This window comes from Rissa tridactyla, chromosome 1 (genome assembly GCF_028500815.1).
Source record: "Rissa tridactyla isolate bRisTri1 chromosome 1, bRisTri1.patW.cur.20221130, whole genome shotgun sequence".
Classification (NCBI taxonomy): Eukaryota; Metazoa; Chordata; class Aves; order Charadriiformes; family Laridae; genus Rissa; species Rissa tridactyla.
Genome location: NC_071466.1, coordinates 178,308,496 through 178,327,395, shown reverse-complemented (window position 1 = coordinate 178,327,395; position 18,900 = coordinate 178,308,496).

Sequence of the window (18,900 nt, the reverse complement as noted above, 5' to 3'; positions counted from 1 at the left end):
AACTACTAGGAATACCACGTTTGCTGTCAGGTTATTCACAATATGGTAAGATGAGACATAAGGGTAATAGAATAAATGGTTTGCTTAAAATCATAGCACTGAAGTATTGGAACAACCATCACAAAATAAAACAGATTGTTAACATTAGCATTTACACTAAAATTATCTATTGACTTTCTCAGTGTCCCAATGGATTTCCACCTCACTGTGTCTTAGACTAAGATGGAATCTCCTGTTCTTTCTTAAGATGAAGTCTCTTCTGCCTTGGTCATCGAAGATGTCTTTTGGCACCACTTTCACTTCCCAAAGGGTCAGTAAAAGCCAAGGAGATCAAACTGTGGTCTTTTTATGCCTTAGTGTTGTCTGAACTCCTCCTGGAAGAATGTACTTCCATGTTTCTTGTGACCAGCCATGGGAACACTTCCAAGGAAAAGCATCTTTTTCTTCTACATGTTTCTTTAAGGGTGAATTAATATTTCTATTGAATGCTTTAATTGGCACATTCATGGCTTCAGGTTGCTTTTCTTTGTAGCAGTCTTCTGTTAATACATTTGTGAAAGCTCATAGCTCCTATTATGAGAAATAAAAAGTACAGAGTCATCTGATTCAATTTCTAAGTATTTTCTCTCTGTGCGTTTTACAGAAATACTAAACGGAATGCTGTCTTTAAAAAAAAACAACTGGGAATGAGATGGTTTGCCTGAGTACTAAACATCCCCTCTACCCCCAATTTTTGGGGAACTGTGTCTGGAGACTTCATCATGGCAGCCTTATGATGGAAGGAAACAAAACCCCAACATACAGGTCTCCAAATTTTTCACAGCAGGGTGTCTGTGCCAGTATTATGTTTGCAGAAGGCAAATGCCTTTTATGAAAACTTTTGTTTAGCCAAAATTTTGAAAATTATTTCTAAATGGGAAAAATAATTCACAGCAGTTATGAGCACAAAAGAATATTGTTTAGCATTCCCCTTCCTTTTCCTTACACAGCCTCATCTGCCACTTCACAGATTTCTCTGTGATAGGAGACACCATCTCAACTGCATATATTTTTTTTTCCTTCCAGATTTACTTTAATAGCATTTCAGTTTAAAGAGTGAAAGAAGGAGCAAATGGCTGCCCCTGTATCTCTTAAGTAACAGCCTCAATAACCACGTTTGTCTGGTAGCTAACCTTTTGCTTTACACCTAGCTTCATCGGCCGGTCATTCCCCTTCCTCCTGCCGGCATCTCCCCCTCCCATTTTATTAGAAGCTAATGAAACAGTCACAACAGAAATGTTATTTGCAGTTATTATGTCTTGAAGGATACAGATCTGAAATGACTAGTTCGAAGACAGCTACACGTGTTGTAGCACTGGTATCTTTGCAAGCTCCTTAGAGGGTACACGTGACATTTGATCCTCTTACTTTCTTTATGTGGGAGTTTTCATTACTAAAGCCTCTTGCCTTTTATGCATATCCCCTAAGCCAAACAACCCTGCTGTATTTCCTCTCCAGAGGCAGGGAATTCTGTTTGCAAGGTGTCCTTATTCTTTGAGCTGTTTCTTCATTTACTGGCTTAATAACCTTCTCTCTCTGCTGGTTGTACTTTTCATTCAGATTTTTTATCCACAGCAGAACAGGACTCTGCAAAGAAAATATGTAGAGTACAGAAGACAGCAGGGATTAAGGAAAAAAATGAAGAAGACTTCCTTTTTTTCACTACCTTTTTAATTAGTTATGCAAATGTTTTCATTTATTTCATTTGTTTATTTTCATGTAGAAAAACACAGGAAGGGGAAAACAGTCTAATTCTCTAGATGCCCTAATTCTCTAGATGCCCTCAATGTAATTTAGCGGGGTGGGGGAAGAATCAGATCAGGTTTTGTTTCATCAGCCAGTTAATAGATATAAAATATTTTTGACGAATGTAGAAGACTGGATTATTCTTTCCTTTGCGGGACTCTTATTTTCCATCTCCTTGGTTTAGGTTGTGCTAGCAAGAGCCATTTGTTGCATTATTCTCTTTCGTGCCTGCATGGCTATTTTAATTTTGAGATGGATTTTTTTCCTTCCATTCAAATAAAAATTTATAATCAATCTTTTATTTTGCTAGAGGATACGTAACTAAATCTAATTAGCATTATTTCTGCTATCTGTATCTGTATAGATATTTCTTAATGGTTTTCCTCAGCTCTGTTTTTTAGAGTTTTGGCCATATTTGTATAAAACACAGTATCCTGAAGTTGCGATTTATTTATAATTAAGGATAATATCAGATTTACTCGATAAAATATTTTATTTAGCTTTTTTTTAATGTTTCATTATTTAAATATAAATTAATTAGACTTTTGAAATGAAGGCTGTGTGAATTAAAACCAGTCTTCTTGAGTAGAAAAGTATGTTAAAATAGTCTCTTTTTGAATCCGGAAATCCTTGTACAAAAGTGGCAAAAACATTGAGGTGGACTCTTTCTTTTGAATTGTTGTGTGCTTATGCAGAAAGGCACTGAACATTATTGTTGGCTCTGTTGCAGGACAGAGCCCTCTGTAAGGTGTTAAATGTCTTCTCCACATTTGGAGGCCAGCAGGAACCAAGCCTATTTCTAGTACTGAATTCCATTTACACTTCATTTTCATCAACTAAACATTTCCTTGAGTGGTTTTACAGTTTGTAACTCTCCAGAAAAAGTATTTGGTTAACTGTTGTCTATGAACACAGACTTAAAACCTTGACCTTCTTGCCATTTTTTTGCACTTCAGGTCTGCTTCCCAAAGATGCAGACAGAAAGCAATGGCGCAGGCACTGCACACATCTGCTCTCTGGTGGGGACATTCATGTGGACCAGAGGGCTGGCAGGGGGGCTTTGGACAAGTGGCACCATCAACATCTCCTTCCTGGCATGCCTGCCAGCATTGTGGCAGGGTGGGAGAGTCCTCTGTCCTCCCTAACCTCTCTGTCCTTCCTCCTGTCAAAAAGGGAGGCAGTTGCCAGGACAAGATCCTAGTTCTGCCACGCAGGAGCCAGTTCTCCAGTTGTTGGTGCCTCTCCTTACTCTGGCTGAGACTTAGGGCAAAAATCATCCCAAGAGGTACAAGGCTGCATTTATTGGCCAATTCAAGCATTTTGACAAAATCCCCCCAAACTTTATAAAGAAGGGTCTGGGAAGGCCTTAACCTATCTCACCAGGCTAAGCATGTCAACGTTGGTGACATTGTTATCTGCTGTGCTGCAAACCATTGTGTCCTCCGTAGATGTCCTCAGCTGTCACACAGCCCTTGCTTCTACCTCACAGTGAGAGCATCCAGCAGAAGCAAGCCCAGAACTGAGCCCTCTAAAAACATTGCAGGCTTTTCTGAGTTCCACCATCAGCAAAACCAAGGTTCCATCCAGAAATTATTAGTAGCAACCTTTTAAGATGGTTGTATAGTCTGGTTTCTTTATTATGACCACCAAAATGGCATTTTAAAAGCTAACAAGCATGTCTGAAGGAAGCAAGTGATGCACATTTCCTCTGTTGATGGGTAGCAAGTATCCAGCTGGTCTCTGTGGTAATCTGAACTGACTACCACCCAGGAGAGTAATTTTCATTAACTCATCCTGACAAAAAATATTAACCCATAGGCCAGTTTCCAAACTTGGACACTATAAATCAAGATCTCCAGTTCATTCCCAGGCAAAACAGCATTGTCTGGATGCCAGACTACCAGCTTTAGACTCTGAAGTGGTTCAGTTTTTGTGCAGGGCATCATGATTTAAGTGTTCATGATGTTTGGAAATTATATTGGATTTTTCCCAAATTGCTATCACCCATTGAGGCTGTGATAGTCAAAACTCATCTCGAAAGCAACCTCATTAAATTATCTCATTTAACAGGGACAAGTCAAGTCTGATACTGGTTACCTTTAGACTTTTGGCTTGTCAAACTATATTTATTATCTCTTCTCACTGTTTTGAAGGCAGCTGCTGCTGTTGTGACTCCCCTTAGCTGGTAACGACAGCAGCATGGGACAGGGGAGAACCATAAAGGATAGGCTAATAACGCGCCATTTCTTCTCCCTTCCTTCCCACTTCATCGGGCACTTAACTTTGTGTGTAGCTTTTAGTATTATATTTATTCAGCAAAGCATATATGCACACGCTTGTTCCAAAACACTATTGAAATTGGTAAGATTTGAACACGTACTTAAGTGCTTTGTTCAGCTAAAGAAGCTCCTTTCATAATTAGTGACTTTTCTTCAGTACAAACACACCTACATGTACATGTACACACACAGAAATGGAGATACTTTTAAGAAATACCATTGTCAGATTGCCTCACTTCACAAGAACGTGGAAAAGGAATCTGTCATGGAGGAGAGCAGGAGAGCAGAAAGGGAACTGAAGTATCAAAAGCTAGAGGAAAGCATGTGAACAGGATAGCTACATTAGCAAAGTGGTCCTCGAAAAATAAGGCAAGAAATATATTCCTATAAGCGGACAAAAATTAGTGAGGAGAGAGAATACATAGGCTTCAAGAGACATGAGTGGAGGGAGTTGCTTATGGGTTTGCCTGTAGCTGCTGTAGCATAGCATATTTGCCAGCCCACACAGAAATGTGTTCACTAGCACATCATGATATTGATATCACGCTATTAGGAAATGTTCAGGTTTAAGGAAACTATAGACTGAGCTGCCCTTAGTTCTGCTGGTGCTGTCCTGAACAAATTCCATCATGAACTCTTACATACCCTTTTTTTTCTTTTTTAATGAACTTCCCATCTCTTTAACAAAATCAAATACACTCCTAGAATATTTCTTGGAATAAAATAAAGTTCAGGACATCCAGCAGAGAACATCTAGAGGAAGTGATAATAAAGATTCAGTCCTGCCTCTACCAAAAGGCATTATGGCCCAATGAGGAGAGGAAATAAAACCAGGGAAAATAAAGAAAGGGATTAAATAAGGTGGCTAGAGATTAAGTTAATTCAATATAATGCCAAGACAGCCTTTCCATGAGGCTCCCTGGTGAAAGCAGTGTTAGGTAGTTTGAAAGTATAACCTTCAAGGAACAACAGCAAGAAAAACAATGAGCACTCTCCTTTAGGAATTATTTTACCCTGAGGGATAAGTCATTTCGCTGGCACAGGAAAGTGGAATCTGTACTTAGTTGTACCAGCAGGAGGAAACTTAGAATATTACCTGTCAAATATTTATCTGGCTAACAGAATAAAAATAACTGAAAGGATTCAAAGTCCAATTCAGATTATTAAGTTATTTTAACTGATAATAATAAGCCAAGATTTTGAAGCTGTTTCGGTTATTGCCTCTAGAGAGATTTGGTCATCCACCTTCTCCAGGTGCAATATTTTTCAGAGGTCAAAGCACAAAAAGCATCTGACCATGACGGTGAGATTCAGCTGATGAAAATACGTAGCCAGCAGCAATACGTAGCCTTCAACCTTCAGCTGGCTGTAGCACAGTGAATAGGATCAGCTGGCCAATTTTGCTGTTGGTAAAAATTGAGATATATTTTTATGAAGCCTATCATGTCACTCTAGACATAAGCTGTAGATGTGAAGCTGTAAAACTATTCAAGTTCTGTTGTAAAAGCATATGTAAAATATTGTGTCAGCACTAGTTTTCATTTCTTAATAGCAGAACAAAACCTTGAATTAACCTGCAAGAGTCTCCTTGCAGATGTGTTCGCAAAACTTGAGTTTGCAGAGGTTTGTTTTGCTGTTATTGACTAACTGAAATTCAACGCAGGTTGTATTATGGTTCAGGTAACCCAGTCACACAGAATCATAAGATTAAAGGATAATTTGGGCTGGAAGAGGCCTCAGGAGGTCTTTAGCCCAACCCCTTGCACAGTACAGGTTCAGAACAGATTGCCCAGGGCTGTACCCACAGTGTGGGCTTCAAAACCTCCAGGGACAGAGACTGTACAGACTCTCTGGGCACTTTGCTCCACTGCTTAGTTGTCCTCGTGGGGAAACATTTCTTCTGTCCAGTCTGAACCTCCGAGGTTTCACTTTATGTCCGTTGACTCTCAGCATCCAGACATGCAACGCTGGGAAGAGCCTGGCTCCATCTCCTTGATAAGCTCCTCATAGGTGCTGGAGGCTTCTGTGGTCCCCTCGAAGCCATTCTCTCTCTAGGTGAACAAGCCCTGGTCCTTCTGCCTGTCCTCACAGGTCACATACTCCAGCCCCAACCAGCGTGGTGGCCCTACCCTGGACTCACTCCAGTTTATTGGTGCCTTTCCCGTACTGGGGAGCCCCAAACTGGAGGCAGTGCTCTAGATGTGGTCTAACAGCTGCTGGGTAAAGGGAATAATCACTTTCCTTGATCTGTTGGCTGTGCTCCTGCTGACACAGCCCAGGGTGCTGATGGCCTTCATCGCTGCCAGGGCTCATTGCTGGCCCATGCTCGGCTCGATGCCTACCAGCACTCCCAGGACCTCCTCCACAGAGCTGCTCCCCAGCTGTAACACCAGGCACATACAGTCAAAGATCACACAGGCTTCTCCAACCCATGCTGAAGACAGACCTGAAGAGGTAACGCATACTATTTTTTTCCTTTCAGAGCTACTGGATGAGTAGACCTGGGCAAATGTTACTCTTTCTAGATAACACTTGAGGAACTGGCACTGTGATATGTGGATGGAAAATTGAATATTATGAAGATGCTGATGTGTTTTGTATGCTAAAATGGTAAGGATTAAATAAAAATATCATCACTCTAGAATGTATCACTTAGAACCTAGGTGAGTGATTTTTAGATCTTTTTTCAGTTTGAAGATCCCTACTTTTTTTTTTTTTTTTCCTAGGAGTGCAGGAAAGTTTGAGTGGGGAATTTAAATCCACTGACAGTGGGTTTTGTTTTCTTAGCTATCACTCACAGACCCCAGGGGTTCAAGGAGCACTATTTGAAAACCATTGGTAGATAGCTCAGCAAGCAAATACTCACCTAAGGCGGGTAAGTCAGGAAGCAGACGGAGGTAAAGACAGAGGTGACAGATGATGTGGGCTCATGTATTTTTTCGTGTATTTCTTGACCAGTGAATTCAAATCTGAGCTGTTAAACTTAGATCCCTAGACTTATTTATAAAACTTGACAACACTCTGCAGAGAATAAAATGTGCTTCAGTGCTGGATCCAAGTGCCATCTGAATATGGGGAGAGAAATGGGATGTGCAGATGCATCCGTGCACATAATCCATTTGCAACATTAATGCAGGGGGAAGGCATCTACGGCTCTCTGTTGCCCCTTCTCTGTCTGAAATCTGTTCCTAGCCAGCTTTTTCTCTTTTATGGAAGATAAGGACCTCCTGAAAGGTAAAACCTGAAGGAAATGATTTCCCAGAAGTAGAGAAAGAGAAAAGAACATAACTCTGTTCCCAGAAAAATGATGAAACACTGGATGAAACATTGTCATTTCAAAACCATGAAAAAAAATTTCAATATAATCAATAAAAATATTATACCTTGCCATTTTTTCAAATTTTTTCTCTCTAAGGTGTTTTTGCTTGGTTGCTCTAGTGAGCAATACGAATAATTTCTTTCTGTAAGCCAAAATAGAATATTTTGTTTTACAATTGCAGAAAAGGAACATTTCAACAACTGCAAACTTATTGCTATTGCAGGGCCCCAGGCTTTGGCACTCACATGATTTTGAAATCTTTTCCCTGCTTTGTGTACCAGTCAGAAACATCTCTTTAAAACAGCACATAAGGTGATAAATTAATAATTTCTAACCTGTGAATAACAGAGATTTTATCAAGAAATATAACCTTACATATGACTACAGAGCACAAATATATTTACATATCCAAGTAGTCCCTAATGTGTCGAAAAGCACAGACCCAGAAAACATGATGCATCAAAACAACTATTTTTTATTAACAATGAAATTCAAAGCAAGCTTAAAATGTGTTTCCTTCCTGGGGATGAGTAATCAGATTTTTTTTCCCTTTCTCTGAGCTTAATCTCACTCACATCCCTCCTGCACTCACATTTTGACTTCTCCAACATCCCTAAGAGAAGAGTCCTGTTGTTGCTTGCAGTCAGATGACTTCAAGCTTGGGTGCAAGAACCACAAGTTCCTCCGCCTTGAACTGCTCATTGAAGAGGGATGTACAGGGAGGAGGCAGATGGTTCTTCAAACTTCCTTCAAGCAAGAAACACTGTAACTGCTTCCCCCCTCCACAAGAAAAAAATAACAACAAAGAACACAAAGAGTATTTGCAGCACTTTTCACAGTTACTGGAGCTTATAACTCTAATTCCCTATTTCAACCAAAAGTTCCTCTGATCTCTACCACTGTGAAGACCAAGCACGCAAAAAGATATAAGCTCATACCTAACATGTTATTCTTCAAAACACATGTTCTGCTGCCACCTAACTCAAGTAAAGCCTGGAGTCTAATAGGCGGTGGGGTGGGTTTTAAATCTGCATCTTAAGCCCTCTGCTTCTGATGTAGCCACTAAAGGCTCCTTTTATAGTTAAAGGAGAAAATCAGGCTCTTTTTAGGGCAGCTTTCATCCCATCCTAAACCAGATATCTAAAATAGGCCAGATGAAGCATGTTTTAAATGTGCCCTTGCTTTTTCTGAGCATGCAGTGAGCCACAGGCAGCAGGGGCAGGTATATCAGAGCTCTTATCAAGCTACACTTGTAGTGCGTTGGCCAACTGAGCAGATGGCTTACCGCTGCTTTTTCAAGGCTTTTGAAGTTCATAAGAAAACAGAGCATACTTTGTTGTGATAAGGACAAAATAAGATGGGTAAATAATTGTGGTAGGATTGATTGGATCAAAAGGGAAACACCTTCCTCTGTGCTCATCACCTGTGGATCCCTTTATATTCACTTTAGAGCAAAACGGGAAACCTAGGGCATCTGTCCACACTAAAATCCATGTCTGAAAGAAATGAGATGAATGACACCCTAAAAGCACCAGTTTCTTTCAATGGCTATAAAAGGTTAAATGAAATTAATCCCCCCTCCCCAGGAACAGACTGGAGACACTGCACTAGTAACAGTAAAGGGTTTTCACATCAAGAATCAGAGCATGCATCTAAGAGCAATATGGGATCCAAATTTACAAGGAGCTATTTGGTGTGAAATATGTTCACTTGAATATCCTGATAATACTGACCCCAGAAACAGAACTCAAAGAGTTCTAAAAGTATAAGGTATTAAATGGCATAGGCTGACTTGTATTTGAACTTCAGGATATGCTCCATAGAAAATCTTCAAAGTCATACAGTGAAAATTATGCAAGATTTGGAATGACTTACAAGGAAAGATTATGTGACTCTAATTGCTTAATGGAAGAGCTTAAACCTAAAGAGGACATGTTAGCGTGAAAACTAGTGTAGTAATGGCATACAAGAAAAAAAAAAAGCCAAATAGCTATGGGTCTTGGGAATCTTTTGGGAAAAGAAACAAATGAGTATGCATAATAGAATTGGTACAGAAGTCCTAGGTTATCAGGATTATTCTTCTGCCACTTTAGCTGTATCAGAGGAACGTCTTAGTAAACTCATCTTGAAGCAAGGCAAATTCCCTGCCAATTGAAAGAGCGCCCCAAATCCCCACTTCTCTAATGAAGAGAAAACTTGTCTAATTTCTATGTTAAATTTATCTATGGCCCTCGTGCATCTTTCTGAAACATTATTCTTTGTTTCTTAATTATTTCGTATTATTATGTTTTCTGAAACATTATTCTTTGGCTTGTTTTCAAGCTAAATGAGGATACCCTTGATTTGAATGGGTATAGCCATTGTGCCTGTGGTTTCATGTGCCATTTGTTTTCTAAATTATGGACATATCGAGCATTAAAGCTCCTTTCATTTTGTCTCCAATTTGATTGCGTAGCCATTTGCATTTCCACAAATTCCATCAGTCGTCCAAATACTTAACAACTGGAAACCAAGATAGAGTATATATTTAGCTTCCACCCATAGCTGCATTTTAATCTCTATCCATCAATATCATGCTGCTGTCCCATGTCGTCTCTCTCCCTTTCTTTTGTTATTTGTTCAATATCCTTGTAAGATCTAACCCAGTGTGATTTTTGTCATGCCTCATTTTCCCTGTATGTTTCCTGGCCTCTGAGAAAAAACTTTCTTTGCTTTATAGTATTATAGATAGTAATGCCTAACCATGGACCCCCGCCCATCTCAGACCACCAAATCACACGTCCTTCTTAAAGGCTGAATATTCTAAGACAGATGGCTTTTTTAACAAATTAGTTGTTTCTAAAAGCACTCAAGAAGGATTTCCTTTCATTGCAATGCAGAGCATAAACTTATTTGAAATCTTACAAATGAGCACAATATTAATTATTGTCTTCTTACCCACCATCGTTGTCAAAAGAAAGAAATTTAAACCGAAAAGGCTAGATTTTGATACATAGAATGAAATAACATCTAATAGTAAAACTAACCTAAGAAGGCAGTCATGGGATGCATTTAAGGAAAGGCCTGTTGTGGAAAGGGACTACTGTCCTATGTGGCCCTGCCTGGAGAAGCAGCCAGAGCATTGTGGTCTAAAGGGTGCTCCTCACCGCTGTGTTTGAGCAGGTCAGAAACTTAATGTGAATTTTTTCATGACTTCCATTTCATGACAGTGAAGAAATTTTCCATGAGGAAAGGACGGAATAGTTATTTCATCTTTCTGAGTTTCTTTCAGCAAAGCGAGAATGATTTTGCTCCAATCAAGTAATAATGTTTCATAATTATTTCCTTGTTTTGTTTAATTTCATTTCCATTTTAACAATATGCATTCAAATATAAGCATTGTATCACAGTACACATACACACACATATGTAGGATATTTACTGCAACATTTCACATCACCGAAACTAATTTTATCTGACTGAAATGAAATTGCACATACATATTTCTGTATGAATTATTTTAAAGTTTTCTTTCCTCATACATTTTTATTGTTATCTTTGTTCCAGTTGAGAATGAAAATCAGTTCAGAAATGTCAAAATTTCCCCTTTGAGACAAAGTCTGCTTTTCAACCATCTCTTCACTTGCTAGCGGTCTAGAAACTACCAGCAGTTTCTCAAACCAAGAAAAATTATCAGAAGCACCATTTAAATACATGGATGGGTATTTAACCAATAAATGAATAAACTCAGGTTGTAATCAACATAGTGCTTCCATGAAGTCATTTCACATTCAATAGTGTTTGTACAATTAATTATTACTGTTGTAAAAAGAGACATTAAAACATAAATTAAACACTTACTTAGGATTCAATTTTGCTTGAAGATATTCAAATCATTCCTGTTGATTTGGAATTGCATGTGTATAACTGAGGAAAGACTTTGGTTATTAAGAAGCACCATAAACAAAAGAAACAAAAAAAAAAAACAGATTGTAAATGGATACTTGTATGAATTTTGCTAATTGTTTGCAAACAGACTGAGCGTTATTTAACATGATAAATATTATTCTGCTCTATGTGTGTAGATAACTCAGAGACAGCAACGTTGCTTGATAATTCAATCAGGATTAGTGATGGGGAAGCCTCAGCAAAATGTTGAGTTTCAGTTCAAGCGCCTATTCAAAGTAGGTGTCATCTTCTGTCAGAGTTATCTTTGTGTGTGTGTGTATGTACAGAAGTTAGGCTTGTAATCACGCAGCTCCTCCTCTTCTTTCTGAGAAATAGGAAAACGTGTCAGAAGTGTCCTGAGGACTGCCCCTCTTTCATTCCTCTATATTTTGAGTTCACTAAATCAATACAAATGGTCTCATTTCCCTTGACTTAAGGAGAGGAGGGTACAACAGAAATAAATTTGAACAGGAACAGGTTACTGCCCAACACAAAGGTTCATGCTCATCTGGAATAGTGTAACACCACCAGTAACCCATTTTAAATATGAGATATGAGAGGAAAATGAGGTTTGGAGAAAGATTACAGGGGCTTAGGCACAGAAGAGAATAAAAAGTTGGACTTTGTTTTTCTCTGAAAATCAAATACAAATAACAAATGAATGACATACAAAAGATTTTTAAAAGTTATAACTGTTATAAGTATCTTGATAAAAAGAGACCGCAGGACTGGGTAGTCTTTGAGGCTCGATTCCATGTATGAGCACCTGGACCACCTGAGGCACCCCAGGGCTTCTGAGGCATGCACATAAGGCTTGCAGGTGTGGCCAGGCACCTACCAGTGGTACAGGCCCTTCTGGGGAAGCAGCTGGAGGCCAGGCAGAATACCTAAGGGTGTCTTGGATGGCTCCGGAGGCCTGTGTGTAGGTAACTCCGTCCAACCCTGGCTCTGATCTAGGACAATCCATCTGTACAGATTTGTCTTCTGGCCAGCTATTATCACCCAATGTTCCCACAAAATCCTTGAGAGCTATACTATTCTGAAAGGCACTCAAGTGCTCTTCAGGTGAACGAATATATTTTAGGTGTTCTCATCCTTTGATTCCTGTGTCTGCCCCTGAACACCATCACAAGCAACCATACCCTGTGTCTTCTGGTTTATATAGGTATTAGCTAGGCAAACCCCCATTAGCCCTACAACAAGGTTGTAAGTTAGATACAATTTTCCTAATTAAAATAATGGGTTGATACCTACTATCATTTTTCCTGTATACACTGCTGTTGCCTTACCTGTGTCATTCTGTAATGGTTTCAATAAACTACAAAAGTCTGGAAGTTCTTTGAATGATATATGTTTCAATAAGACAAAACAAAATTAGAGAGTTACAATTAGATCATTTTCCTGGTTTCATTGTTTGAACATCTTGATAAAGAATTGTTGCCTATATGGTTCAATACTGATCTGATATAATGACCACAATTAATATTGTATTAAGAATGTTGAATTTATGAACTACAAAATTAGGTTCATTCCCAGTTACTAGCTGTGGTGACAAACCATGCTGATTGAGCATTTCTCAGCATGTTTCAACAGAACATTGAAAAAATGCATCATTCTTCACATACCAACTCTATTTCAAATGATCATGTGTAGCCGCCAGCACATGTCCTTCAAAAGAAAAAGATCAGCAAAACTGTAGTAAAATACATGCACCGTTTTAATATGATGAGAGTAGGTCTGTTGTGTCCTACTGTTGAAATCTGACATTGAAGTAGCTTTTGTTCAATTTTCTCTGACACAATTTAGACCAAGTCCTCAGAAGTAACTTTGGTGGATTTTTCCACATGCTCTACATGGGTATATCAAAAATGAAGATAATTTGACAGCTGTATTTGAACTCTTCTGGAAACTCTCCATCACCTGAAATGCTATAAAACTACCAAACTTGTATCTTCCTTGTATTTCCTAATGTAGGCTTAAGTTATAAGACTGAACTGAATTAAAAGTTTCTTAGAAACCTTGAAATAGCAAAATTCATCAGAGGTACAGAATAAGCCAGTTGTTAAAATCTCTTTAGAATACAGAACTGGAAATTATTTGTCCTTCTCTCCTTCTTTTTCTCTGCAAGTGTAATGTGGATTGTGCCTCTTCCTGGACAATGTAGCGAGGAATTGGAAACCTTAAGAAAGAAGGGTAGTTGTAATTAAATGTTATTAAATAACTTCATTAGATTAAACATCAAGATGAGAGCATGTGTGCTTGAAACATGAATCCTTTAGAACAAATAAAGTTGAAAAAAGCGTTGATGTGCTTTTGAGATTGGGACATATTGTTATGGTCTCTAAATTTAAACCAAATCCTTTTCTTTACACTTTGGAGAAGGTGAAAAATATATTCTCTAAATAAAATAAGTAAATCTCGTTGCCTCTTAAAAGTAAACATGATTTTAATGAAATGACCTTTCAACTTCAAGCCTTATTGTGGTCTGTTCTGTAAAGGAAAAAGAATATTTTAAGTGTCCTGCAAGACTGACTCCCACCATAATCTGTCAACCGTGTATCAGCCATATATTATATAAGCTCTAGAAGCAGTGTTTCACAATAGCGTATTTATGTGCCAGTAGAGCTTTACCACTGAAAGAGAGAGTACTTCACATGAACATCAAATTGAATTGTCTTCCTTCATATGCTAGGTATTGCAACACACTACACAGTTGCTGTACTTGAGTTACAATTTCCCTGTTCAAAATTTGGACAACGGCAATCAAATAAATATCATGACGAATGCACTGGAATGGCTTCCCTAGCTGGATGCCTGAGTGTTTGGGACAAAATGAAAGCACAGACAGTCAAAAGAAGAGCCTCAGAGACATTTCATTGGTGACAGCTGAAGGCTCACCAGACAGGTTTTTGAAAAGAGGTGGCCTTGACCTTTTCTGAGTCTCCTGTCACAATAACTGATTGGTTTTCATATAGACTGTCCATCACATTTAACCCAGCAGGATGCAGTAGAGTCCAAGGTAGAGAGCCAGTTGGAACAAATATGCAGTACAGAAAAAGAGAGCATGAAATTGAGGGGTTTAGGGCAGCAATCTAACACTCAGCAATTTCTGGGAACCTCTTACCTCGGCAAGCTGTGAAGAATTTAGTTTCTCATTTGTCTCAGCCTTCCAAAGACATCTCGTTGGCAGAAGGAGTTTCGGGATGAGGCTGCCAGGTGCGTATCAGTACTGGATAGTTTTCAACTGTGAACAGTACAGTACAGTATAATACAACAGCCTGTGACTGCACAGACTCTTCTTTCACCGAAGGCTTTTACTGAACTTGAAGATTTTCTGTTAGATCAATTTGGACTTGCTTTGCCCTCTTGTCCCAGAAGTGAGTGAAACAGCTGCAGTAAAGGAAGCGTTTTGCTCGCTCAGCTTGTTGTGAACAGTTTTTTTGGCACACTTTGTTGTTTTGTCTGTCCTTACTTGCCAAATTCAAAGTGTTTTGAAACAGTTATGCTCTTTATATTGTTCTGCAACTTTGTCCATTTAGGTTTTGTTGTGCTCTACAAAAAGAAAATGGCTGCAGGCATAAAGAGTCTATAACCTAACTTTCAGATTCTCTGTAGCATCAGCTTGGCATGGTCTCATGTAAATAAATGTCACATAATTAAAAGATAATTTTAAATCACTAATATTGCTAATTCATAGAGACCTTACAAAGAAATCTGTGATTTACACAGTAAAACATACCTATTTTCTTGAGAAGCAGAGATCGTTTTGAGAAACAAAAAAACAGCTGTAAGTATGCAGTTTTACTTTTTTTCATAAAGGAATTCAAAGGAATCTTTGTTACCTTCAGATAAAAGCAAGTTACAGTCTTTACAATGTGTTTCATTATACATCGTAGAGCATAACAGGGGAATTACTGTACAGAATCATTTTCACAATTCCCACACACCCTTCTGTATATGTATGCTAATGTGTTCTCTGCAGGTAAAGATCCCTCACACATTCATGAAACATATGACAAACGAAACTCAACCTGCCATGTCAGGACTCAAGGCGAGGCGGGTTGCCTGAAACTGTGAAAATAACACACATTTGCACCATACTTGTCCAGCCAACCCTTTTGCCTTCTATTGTTCAAAAGATATTAATAGCTATAAAGCATGCTTTCTGATCTTGAAAAGCATCCTTCTTTTGGAATATGTCAGGGCCATGTACAAAAGTGGCTCATTTGTGGCACTTCCCTTTTCTAACAGTTCTCTACCCTTTGCCAAAGGAAAGGCAAACAACATTTCTAGAGGTTTCTAATTCATGGGGTCATCTAGAAACACAAAGCTAGAATTAAGTCAATCCGATTGGGATGTACTGCTCACAATCCCGTATTGGTGCCCCTCGTATCACTACTCTGGCTGTTCCCAAAAAATCTGAACCCCTGAAATGGTTCACAGTGGTTGCTGATAGGGTTGTCAATCAGATTGTTGAATCCTCCATTCTTCCCTGCTGCCTATCCATTAGAAAGGGTTGATTAAGATCCAGGTAACCCACTCTGAATTCACAGTGCTGTACAATTCCCATAATTTTCCAGCTGCTCAGAAGTTTGAATAAAATCTTACAGTCTGCCTATGCATTGTGTTTTTGTGGCAAAGTTTTGGTAGCAGGGGGACTACCCTCACGCAGCCCTTCTGTGTGAGGCTGATAGAAGCTTTCCCCATGTCCAATAGAGCCAATGCCAGCTGGCTCCAAGAGGGACCCATCGCTGGCCAAAGCTGAGCCCATCAGCGATGGTGGTAGCATCTCTGTGATAACATACAGAAGAAGGGGGAAAAAACCTGCTGCTGAACAACAGCTGAGAGGAGTGAGAATATGTGAGAGCAACAACTCCGCAGAGACCAAGGCCAGTGAAGAAGGAGGGGTAGGAGATGCTCCAGGCAGCAGAGCAGAGATTCCCTGCAGCCTGTGGTGAAGACCCTGGTGAGGCAGGTTGTCCCCCTGCAGCCCATGGAGGTTAACAGTAGAGCAGATATGCACCTGCAGCCCATGGAGGACACCACACCAGAGCAGGTGGATGCACCCAAAGGAGTCTATGACTCTGTGGAAGCCTACACTGGAGCAGGCTCCTGGCAGGACCTGTTGAGCTGTAGACAGAGGAGCCCATGCTGGAGCAGGTTTGCTTACAGGACTTGTGATCCTGTGGAGGACCCACACTGGAGTAGGCTATTCCTGAATGACTGTACCCCATGGAAAGGAGCCACACTGGAACAGTTTGTGAAGAATTGCAGCCCATAGGAATGGATCACCTTGGAGAAGTTTGTGGACGGACCCCATGCTGGACCAGGGCAAGAGTGTGAGGAGTCTTCCCACCGAGGAGGAAAGAGTGTCAGAAACAATGTGTGACGAACTGACTGCAACCTCCATTCCCAGTTTCCCTGTGCTGCTCGCAGGGAAGAGGTGGAGAAAGCAGGGGTGAAGTTGAGCTTGGGAAGAAGGGAGGGGTGGGGGGAAGGTATTTTAAGATCTAGCTTTTATTTCTCATTACCCTACTCTGATTTGATTGTTAATAAATTAATTTAATTTCCCTGTGTTGTGTCTGTTTTGCTCATGATGGTAATTGCTGAGTGATCTCCCTGTCCTTATCTTGACCCATGAGCCTTTCGTTACATTTTCTCTCCCCTGTCCAGCTGAGGAGGGGGAGTGACAGAGTGGCTTTGGTGGGCGTCTGGCATCCATCCTGAGTCAGCCCAGCACAGCATCATTGTTACTACCTCCTCTGTGACTGTATGAGGTGAGACAGTGTTTCAGCACTGTGGTTCTCACTATCAGGAAGCACAAACAAACTTTAATTCCTAGGGTGAAGTGCATATGGCTGCTAAACTCACCAGAAAGACACCTGAGGGCCTCAGAAGCTCGTTATCTCGGTCTAACAGGACTGTTACCACAGATCACTACAGTCTTTTCCTACTCTAAAAACGGCTGCATTTTAGGAAACTGTTGTTGCATAAAGAATGTATTTAAAAGATGTGCCACTATATTGTAGAGGGTCTCTAAAGACAGCATCATGCAGAGAGACAGGGTAGAGAACATTAAAGACCCAAAGCCTTCAGATTACAGACCCAACATGCTAGTATCAGAACTGGAGCAGACAGAAATTCAGATTCAAATTAAAGGCCCGTTTGGATAAAATGTTCAAAACCTAATAGTCTAGCTGCTGTCTCAATACGTTGGACGTGCACAGACATAAACAAAAAAAACCCCAAACATATTGTATCCTGTGTTACACATAAAGTAGAAAATCTTGTTTCCAAATACCTCTTCCTTTTTTTTTTTCTCCAGTAACTGTGACCTTATCACTATAAATCCAAGCAGGATCTATACTAAAGGTACAAATCAAAGGTGGTCTGAGGGGATCTAAATGAGTTGCTTAGATCCCAATATAACAAAATTATCAATTTCTGAAACTTGTTAAAAACTCAAAGAGTGAGTACAAAGGACAATGACAGGCTATAAGAGAAATTTGTCAGTCTTTTGTAAAGCACATAAAATGCTCTCCTGAAATGCATCACAGAAGACATCTTTAGTATCTGAAATGAAAAATTTATGGAATGGGTGGGTGAATGAATGCCGCAGTTCACTGCCAGCTGCTCAGATAGGATGGTGATAAAGGTCCTGTAAGTGTCAAGACAGATACTTAGCACTTAATTGTGGGGATAATTCAAATTTGGGGAAGAGGTGTGGGTCAGTTCTTTTATTCCAAAGTGAATGGCTTACTTCTAATTGAAAGCAACACTAATTAAGATAAAAGGCAGGACATTAGCACTCAGTATTAACATTATGAGCCGCACCAGCAATATGCTTTACCTCTGATGTGAGATGGTAGTTATTTATGGTGTCTGTGGTGCAGCAGAGCTCTCCCTGGCATACACATCAGATATCAGGCTCCAATGTACACACCTTTAATGAGGGAATTAAAGAAGAAAATACCAGCTAAGGAGAGGTCTATGTGCAGGGGAAACAAACTCACCACAAAGTAACTGGGGGGGTTCATCTGCCATGCATGAAGCTAAACAGTCCTTTCCTCATGTCTCAAAGCTTTCAGATTCATACGGATTTCACAGATTATGTCTAAACGGAGAGGGTGGCACCTAACACCACCACTCTGTGGTGAGATCCAAGCATGCCCCAACCTCACTCGTGTTTGCAGAGAGAAAACCCGTGTAGGTGGGCCAGACAGCCACAGCAGCTTTCAGTCAGAGCCCTGGTGTGGGAGACACGGTGCAGGCATGCAGGGAGCACTGCGGCCCTCACCCACAGGTCACCTGAGACAGCCAGGGTCTACCTAGCCTATCGTGCAATTGAAACTTAGGAGTGGAAAAGTCTCCAAGCCTCCAGAGATCAGCCAAATTGTATTTTGAAGTATAAAGGCTGACAGGTTTTATTAAGACCAATAGGCTCTCTAGGCTTGCCAGTGTAGCTCAGCTTTTTTCATATATTGGGCTGGCCAAGTGAGGCGTAGCCCAGTGCAATCAACAGAGTGCTCCTACAGAACACAAACAGTTCATTGCTTCTGAACCCTATTAACAAAGATCTTACCTCTCGCT